Source organism: Sceloporus occidentalis, unplaced genomic scaffold (genome assembly GCF_023333645.1).
Source record: "Sceloporus occidentalis isolate IW3139 unplaced genomic scaffold, rSceOcc1.0.p SCAF_27, whole genome shotgun sequence".
NCBI lineage: Eukaryota > Metazoa > Chordata > Lepidosauria > Squamata > Phrynosomatidae > Sceloporus > Sceloporus occidentalis.
The window spans coordinates 3,498,440-3,507,959 of NW_028317007.1; the positions used below are offsets into that span (position 1 = coordinate 3,498,440).

Consider the following 9,520-nt stretch of genomic DNA (forward strand, 5'->3'; position numbering starts at 1 on the left):
TGGGGCATGCTTATCACAGACCTGCATGTTTTCAGTTTGGATCTATTCAATTGCAGAGTTAAGATCAGGTATTAAGTTTAGCCTGCTCCACAGACAATTGTTCAAGTCACTTAGGAAAGATTGCATATTAAACTTCATAAAAATGATAAATCGTAGTTTTCACACACAGTACACTAAGTAGTGATCACTAACTTCATTGAGTAGGGTGCCAGACTGCTGGATTCTTTGGGGGTGATACAAGAGTATCCAATCCAACAGAGTATGGTTGGAGCTCTTTGGTTTTATCCAAGTAGGGGAAGAAATAAGTTGGGTTAGGTTTCTGGATCTAACATCAGTGGGCATGACCTAACATTTTTGTGGTCTAACTAGTCTACATTAAAATCTCCAAAAAACAGCAACTCACTTTTCTTATGTTGGCACTTGGTGTATATCGCCCAGCAGTTGCTTGATGTCTGTAAGAGACCGAGCAGAGGAATCTGGTTGTTGGCAGGTGCCAAAAATGACTATTGGTTTTAAGAAGGGTCTTAGTATTGTGTCAGCTGTAAATTAAAAGATAGAAGGGGGGTTTGATACCTTTAGGACTGAGAAATTTTGTGAATCCTGTATATAGGCAACAACACCTACACCTCTCTAACTTCTGTTGTTCCTGGAGCAGACATAATGCTATATTTTGATTGCAGGGTCTAGGCTTTGGGGCTCAACCAAAAGAGAGGCTTTTATTGCAAGTGAAGATGGCTTTTTTATTAGTATAGGTTTCTGGGTTAGCTTTAATTTCACGACAAGCAGAATAATGAGCACGTATTTAGATAGTTGCATCCTCTGAGCTTTTGATACTGAAACCATACAGTGATAGAGAGTGGGCTATTTTGTAATTACTCTTCACTAGCACTCAATAGGAAATGCACATTTACAAAGCAGTTATTCGCAAGTTCATTCCATTTCATGACTTCCCTAACACAACACCATTTAAGGCATAATTTACACATTTATTTCTTTTCCCAAAATGCATAACTTTGCATTTGTCAGTAGTAAAATTTACCTGGCACTTGGTCACCCAGTGCTCCAATTTTACAAATCTTCTTGCAGCGATGAAAAGTCTAGCCCAGACTGTATTTCCTTATCTAATTTTGTGTCATCTGCAAACACTGATACATAATTTTCAAAACCCACTGCAAGATTATTACCAAAGACATTAAATAACAGTGGACCTAGGAAAAGACCCTAAAGTACTTTTCCGTTAACAACAACTCTCAGAACTTTATCTTTAAGCCATAATAACATTAATAATATATAATACATATCATTAAATATATATTTAGAAGCTAATGCATGCCTTGTGGAGATATCATGTATATTATTTTTAACTACTGTTATGTAACAATTCAGTGACATCTGGGAGTTTGAACTGATAAAACTTTTTATAACCTAAGTAACTATGTAACTGTCATGATCCTACCCAGGCTGCGGAGCTGCATATCTCACTCTTGTTTCAATTTCCCTGTTTTGCTTGAATCCATTCCTGGATTTCCTTTTGCACTGTTCTGATCTCCCATTCCTTGCTTCTGCTTCAGCTCTTTGCTTTTGCTTTGTATCCTTTATAAGGTGTGCCCCTCCCGTGTGTTCTGTTTGTCTCAGTCTGCAGTCTAAAGGTATGTCTCAGTGCTATGTGTTTGGGTTACATGTTTAGTTTGTTTCGTACCTCTGTCAGCAGGGATTAGCGTTAGAATCCACCATCATTGGAGTACTTTGGCGTAGTGGTGGGCTAAGCATACTATGGCCATAAGATGTGACGGAATCTCCAATAGTTATAAAACAGTCCTAGGCTAGTTTCTGTATTTTTGTGTATCAGTCTGTCCCTTATCCCCGGTAGAGGGGTGTCCTGTCCTGTTCATGTCTTGTTCCATGTAGTGCCCTGTATCATATATCTTGCTTATTATGTTTCTTGCCTGGTCTCCCTATCCCTTGCTTGTTATGTTTCTTCTATAACCTCTGCTTAGCTTCCACACTCCCAGCCTTGTGTAATGTCTCATGCCTGTTCCAGGGAGCCTGCAGGATTTAACTTCGTTCTGGACTACATCCGCTGCTACATCTGGGCGCTGGTGTGTGGCTGCAGAACCCTAGATGCTCATCACCCGTGTGAGTGCAGTCGTCCCGCACCAGGCCCTGTCCTGAGACTCCGCTACTGCATACTGAACTCCTGAACTCCATCTTTGGGCGCGCTGGGTCATTACAGTCGTCCGTATGGACCCAGTTTCCTGACAGTAACTACAAGTTTTGACAAAAATCAAAATCGATTCTCTGTAAACTATTAAATATTCATCAAGAGATATTTTTCATGCACAAGTTTGTAGTCTCACAAAAAATAAATCAGGAAACAATTGCTTAAACCTCTTAATTCAGTATTCATCTTAACAACATCTTAATACATATTTAGCTTATTTAAATTTAAATGCCACAAACAGATTACTTGGTTCTTGTTTTAAGTATTATTATTAAGACCACTGATGTGTAGAACTAAGACAATATAATGTTAGCCTGGGCACACAAGAAGCTAGATGTGGGAAAAAGGAGAATATAGAGTTGGTCTCATGGATGGGTTTAGCAGGAGAATGCTACCTAGTAGAATGCAAAGTACCTACTGTAAAGTTTGGTGAAGAAGAGATAATGGTCTAGGGCAGTTTTTTAGGGGTTGGACTAGGCCCCTTAGTTCCAGTGAAGGGCAATATTAATGCTACAGCATACAAAAACATTTTAGACAGTTGTTTGCTTCCAACTTTATGGCACGGGTTTGGGGAAGGCTCTTCCTGTTCCATCATGACTATGACCCTCTGAACAAAGCAAGGTCCTTAAAGACATGGTTTGATGAGGTTGGTGTGGAGAAACTTGCGTGCCTGTAAAAGCCCTGACCCTAATCCTTTGGGATGAACTGGAATGCCAGGCTCTCTCATCCTTCAGTGCCTGACCTCACAAATGTTGTTTTGGCTGAATGGGCACAAATTCCCACAGACACACTCTGGCGGAAAGCCTTTTCAGACGAGTGGAATCCTTTATAGCCTCAAATGGGGGGCTAACTCCATATAAATGCACATATTTTTAGAATAGGATGCCCAACAAGCTCAAATATGTGTGATGGCCAGGTGTCCACATACTTTTGCTCATGTAGTATTCTTACGTTGTAGAACAATATAATATATGACTGCAGATTGGCCCATTTAGTCTACCCATTTTTTTTCCATATCTCAATCATTTAAACTGTCTTAACCTCTACCACTACTGGTGGGAAATGTGCAGATCTGTATGTTGCCATTGTTCAGTGGCGACTCTAGAAACAATATATAGGGGGGGCACACAAGATACCACAGTCAAACTGGGGGGGGCATTCATAATTACCAAAAGTAATGTGCTATGGAATTATACTTTTGTTATCGGGCTAAAATAATACTTGATCATTCAACATGGGAAGCCTGAAGCCACAATTGAGTGCAACTAATCCTTGAAATAAATATTATAAAACAATAAATAACTTTTCCACTAAATAATTTCAGGGCCTTGAACGTTTTGTCCCCTGGAGTCACTACAACTTCAGGAGGGCATTTTATCTCTGGATAAATATAAATTAAATAATTCCTACTGTAAGTTAAGTGCCAGGAAACAGATGACCAAACACACACACCAACACAGGCTCTGTCACACCGACACCCAGACACACACACCAGGACAGGCTTTGTCACACCCACATCCAAACACACACACACCAGGACAGGCTCTGCCACACTGACAACCGAATACACACACCAGGACAGGCTCTGCCACACCAACACCCGAACACACACCAGGACAGGCTGTGCCACACCAACACCTATACACACACACCCGAGGACAGGCTCTGCTACACTGATAACCAAAAACACACAAACAGCAGGACACAATCTACGTCACAGACGTCTACATCAGGATGGATTTTTCACACTGCATTGTCGTTTATACCCCCCTTAGTGTTTTTGGCCCTTGTGTATTGATGCCCCTGCTGCCCATTTATATTAATATTAGCCCCAGTTGCCAATAGCAGGTATAGATTTGCATGTATAGATCAACTGAAATTCACTTGTTATCTCAGCACTGAAGGTATATATCAAATAAACAGAATCAGACATACAAATCCTGTATTTGCAGGTATACAATAGTATATGAAATGTAGCATTGCAGGTATAGATCAACTGAATAAGACATACAAACACTGTATTTGCAGGTATACATAAATAATGTATGGAAATATATAGATATGGATCTACAGAATAACGCAAAAACCCAGCTTTGCAGGTGTAGATCAATTGGAATTCACATAAAAACACGTAATTAAAAGGTATATTTAAAACCCCCTAAATTACAGGCATAGATCACAGGTTGCACACCCCAAAGCCAGCCCTGGTGTCGACACTGCCCACACAGCAATCACACTCCTACAGTGGCGTCGCTACAGGGAGGCAAGGGGGGGGCAATTGCCTTTTGCAATTCCTTGCCCCCCCTGTTGCCCCCCCCGCCGAATTTGGAACCATCCAGCGGATTGCCTAGGACAGTCCCGCAATGGGACTTTAAGTCCTGGGCAGCCTGAAACGCTTTTTTTTTTTGGACGCTGTTGTGGTTGGAGATGAAACTGTGCAATATTTGGTGCAAACAAAGATGGCCACCGACCATGTGCTCTTTTGTTCAAAGTCACAAAATGGCTGCCGAGCACGTGAAACTCAGGCAGAAGGCACAAGCTAAGTTAATAGTACCCAAATACTTTTGTAAACACCCCGAAACACTGATAAGTTTTGTACAACTATAATATAAGATGTACCAGGTATTTTGGCAGCAAATGTCTTGTACTAGCAGTTGATCACAATTTAACAATCACTCGGGAACCGACACAGTTAATAATGTTTAATAAGAAATGTTAAAAAACATACCTACAAACATCAATACCATAGTACATGCGCTATGTTTAGCAGACTAGCATGGATCTACCCAAGTAATTTAAAATTAAAGTATAAAAATATGAAAATCGATACGATTTTAATACTTATCCAATCCCAGGTTATTTTACGGTGATGATGCTGGAACACATGAGAAACAGGAGGGAAAAGCCTTTTATACTTCCTGCAGCTCTAATATGGGTCGTCCTCTCTCCCTCCTCTCCAAGATGCAATTTCTCTTTTCCACTTAAGGCATGGGATTAAATCCCCCTTTGCCTTGCCCATTCTCCCCCTACTCTCCTCCCATTCCCTGCCTCCGAACAAGCATTCCCTAAAAAACTAGGAAAACTGGTTTTGGCCATGCTTACAGTAGTGACCAGACAGAACTGGTCACTACCGGTTTCCGGGACAGTAAAGGCCACTTCTTTTGTTTGAAATTAACCCTTCCAGTGCTGGAGAATGCCACTTACCCAGGGAATATCTACTAAATGGGGAATCTCAGAGTTTATAACTTAGGGAGGTATGGGCGCAAAAGCACAAATAGCACCAACAAATGTACCTCATTTTTCATGTCCATAACAGACGCGGAGGAGAGAGAGGGGCACCTGGCAACCGCTCGACCCCCCTCACTCTCCTCCACGAGGCCTCTACCTCCGCCGCAGTGCCGGCGTTTCATACTGAGTGAAGACAGAAGCCTCGTTCTCCCGCCACAGGACTTTAAAGGTGAGTGAAATACAAAGGGGGTGAGTAGGGAAAGAGGAGGGATAGGGGTTAGAAAGTGATAAGGGAGGGAGAAGGGGTAGAATGTGATAAGGGAGAAGGGGTAGAAAGTGATAAGGGAGGGAGAAGGGGTAGAATGTGATAAGGGAGGGAGAAGGGGTAGAAAGTGATAAGGGAGGCAGAAGGGTTAGAAAGAGATAAGGGAAGCAGAAGGGGTAGAATGTGATAAGGGAGGCAGAAGGGGTAGAATGTGATCAGGGGTGGGCTGGGCCGGGGGGCAGGGGGGCAATTGCCCCCCAGGCCGCCCTAAATCCGGGCCGGTGGGCCGGTGGGCCGGACGGACGACCGGCAGACGAGCATTCAATGCAGCCGCAAAGTTAAAAACTAAGCGGCCGCGAGCAAGATTGAATGCGGCAGTCATGCCAGTAGCGTACCTGGCGGGGGGGGGCGGTCCGCCCCGGCTGCCACTCATCTGAGGGGTGCCACCATGCCGGCACGCCTTCAGAAACGATGTGCGCGGCAACTGTGGCTGTGCGCCGGGACTTGATGTCAAATCCCGGCGCACAACACTGAAGCCACGCCCGCCGTCTTCCGCGCTCAGTACACCGGAAGGACAGAAAGAAGAAGAAGAAGAAGTAGAAGAAGAAGAAGAAGAAGAAGAGGAGGAGGAGGAGGAAAAGTGAGAGTGAAAGAAAAAAAGGTAGGACAAGATTCAGGGAGAGTGGATTAGTAAGTGTGTGAGAGTGATGGGTGTTATGCTGGATGTAAGTGTGTGAGAGTGATGGGTGTTATGCTGAATGTTTGTGAATGAGGGTTTCAGATAGAATGGATGTGTAAGTGTTGGGGGATAGCTTGGCATAGGGAGTCCATAATCACATTCCTTTCATGCCCAGATTCCAGCATGTAGTGGCTGCCTAGGCATGATAGGAGTGTGATTGCTGTTATAAATTATTTTTTGGTCCAACTTTGGTGTGTTAACACTTTTATTGGACAGAATAATTCAATGACAGTATAAATATATATATATATATATATATATATATATATAATTGCAAAAAGCAATCACACTCCTATCATGCTAAGTCAGCCAGCACATGCTAGAACCTGGGCATGATAGGATCGTGATTGTTGTTATATATATATGTGTGTATATATATATATATATATATATATATATATATATATATATATATATATGTTAATATTGTTATTGATTTTTTTGTCTAATTTTGGTGTTACTTTTAATAAAGTATTTTAAAGTTTTTTTTGTTTTTGTTTTCAGTTTTGGCCAAGTGAATGCTGAATTTTCAGTTTCAGTACAGAATTTTCATTTCGGTGCATCCCTACTATATACTATGCCACTCACTAAAGTGGTAAGCCTACACCACATCAATGTTTGGCTTAGTATATAGTGATAGGGGTTGTCAGTGTCTGGCTCAATGTATAGGCACACATTGACGGTGGTACCGCATAATCCCTAAGTATATAATGATAACAATTTTGCTGTACCCCTGTCAATGTTTGCCTAACCATAGAAACTATGCAGTTTTAAAGTGTGTGTGTGGGGGGGCACATACAGGATCTGCCACAGGTGCCAAATACTCTAGGTACGCCCCTGCATCATGCGGCTGTCAGCCCAACGGCCATGCCTCAGCTCCTTTTCCCACGTCTTAAAAGGGGTGTGATGAAGAGCTGAGGCATGCGGTGTGTGCACACCAGACACTTTAATTTCATTAGGCGCTGGTGGAGTGACTACCGCACGACGGCCGCTTTCAATGTCGCTCGCAGCCGCTTTGATGCTGCAATGGGCCAGTTGACTAGACTTGCCCCCCAGGCCTTAGGCTGCCAGCCCTCCCCTGAATGTGATAAGGGAGGCAGAAGGGGTAGAATGTGATAAGGGAGGCAGAAGGGGTAGAAAGTGATAAGGGAGGGAGAGGGGGTACATGTTAATGAGTGAGTATGAATTAATGTGTGGATGCATTGTGTGAATGTGTGAGAGTATGCATTAATGTGTGAATGAATTGTCTGAATGAGGGAGAGCATGAGTTAATATGTGGATGAATTGTCTGAATGAGGGAGAGCATGAGTTAATATGTGGATGAATTGTCTGAAAGAGGGAGAGCATGAGTTAATGAGTATGTGTGTATCATAGATGTGTAATTGTGGAAGGGCACTCACCGGGGAATTCTCTCTGACAGCCGGGGAAAAGACGGGATTTAAAGTCGCATTGCGACTTTATTCCAAATTCGGCAGGGGGGCAACAGGGGGGGCAAGGATTAACCTAGGGGGGGCAATTGCCCCCCCTTGCCCCCCTGTAGCGACGCCACTGCCATTGTTGGCAAACTTTCCCACAATGTGAGAAAGTATGGTCCAGCTCACGGATTTACAGAAACATAACAAGCATTACAGAATTTTCTTTAACTTTTGTTATTCAAATACTTTTTAAATTGCACTCTACAAAGAAATCGACTCTGTAGTTGTGGGGCAGATGCAATCGCTATTGATAAGCTTATAGAGATAAATGTTAACCACACACTGGCTAAGGATCAATACTGGAAGAATATGCTCTACTTCTACAATCTATTAAATGCATGTGACCTTATACTAAAGATATCAATTGCATCTGACCTTGGATTCCATTGAATAAAGGTATTGTTTTGCAACCTAGCCAAGAACCGCTGGAAAATTCTCATTTTTTTTTAGCTGTAGTCTTCATTTTCTAGAAGCTTTAACAAAAACATCAATGTGTAACTCTGCATATAAATATATGACACTCAGATTAGCTAAAAGCTGCTAGTTTATTGGGTTCTATCCTACAACAGCTTCTCAGAACATACTACCTATAATTTGTTTGAATATGGGCAGGATAGATGGGCGAAATGGTTCTTATCTGTCAAATTTTGTTTCTATGTTTCTATGAATATTAGATTTTAACATTCTGTGTCTTACTAAAGGATGAGTTGCCAATCTAAGTGAAAGCTTGAGAAAACATCCAATTAACATATTTAATACTGCCAACTCGACCTTACACACAAAATGTACTCATATTGCATCAAGTTGACTGCAGCATAGCTGAGTTAATGCACGTTCATAAACCACACAACTCATAGCTTCTCTGCCTTTTGGCTAACATCAAGTGTAGTATCTGTTCTTATCAGTTTAATATATGATATGTCCTCTATCTGGGGATAAAGGTGAGCTAAAATAATATGGGAGGGCGTCAACATGTACGCCCTTGAGAAATCTTGCAAGTGTGGATGAGAGCTAGAAATCAGAAGAGAGGACAAAAAGAGATCATTGGATGAGCAGTGAGACCAGTTAGGAGTGTATTTAGAGATGAGTGATGAGATGTAAGTTGGAGAAGCGCTATAAAGGACTTTGATATGAATCCTAAAGCACACAGGCAGCCAGTGAAGACTGACAGAGGAGAGAGGTGTTAGTAAACTGATTGGAGAGGAATAACTTGCAGCAGGTCAAGTAAGGAGTTGGAATCCAGAAATGTAATTTAATAATGGGGTAAACAGGACATGACAAGTAGTATATAACATAACAATTAGACTTACAGAAACAACATTAAAGGGACAGTATAATGTCCTTTACACTACCTCTCAAGAAGAATGCATATTAAAGTATTCTGCAAGTATTGTAATATACATTCTCCTGATGTAGTAGCAACCCTCCACCACTGTGGTCCAACATTTGTTGCCACTAATTGGTTGGTTGAAGCTAACTGGTGGTAAGTATATCAAGTGCATGGAAATGTTTGGCCAAAAACATCTCCTGCATAGCATTTAGCGGTGGTGGAAAAGAGAAAATGCAAGTGAGATTCTGCAGAATCTCCCATG

The 9,520-nt window shown here is 41.9% G+C and overlaps 1 pseudogene; it reads left to right on the top strand.

Moving 5' to 3' along the window:
* The first annotated feature begins 8,781 nt into the window (after positions 1-8,781).
* On the top strand, positions 8,782-8,911 carry LOC149299861 (U2 spliceosomal RNA; annotated as a pseudogene).
* Positions 8,912-9,520: the final 609 nt, after the last annotated feature.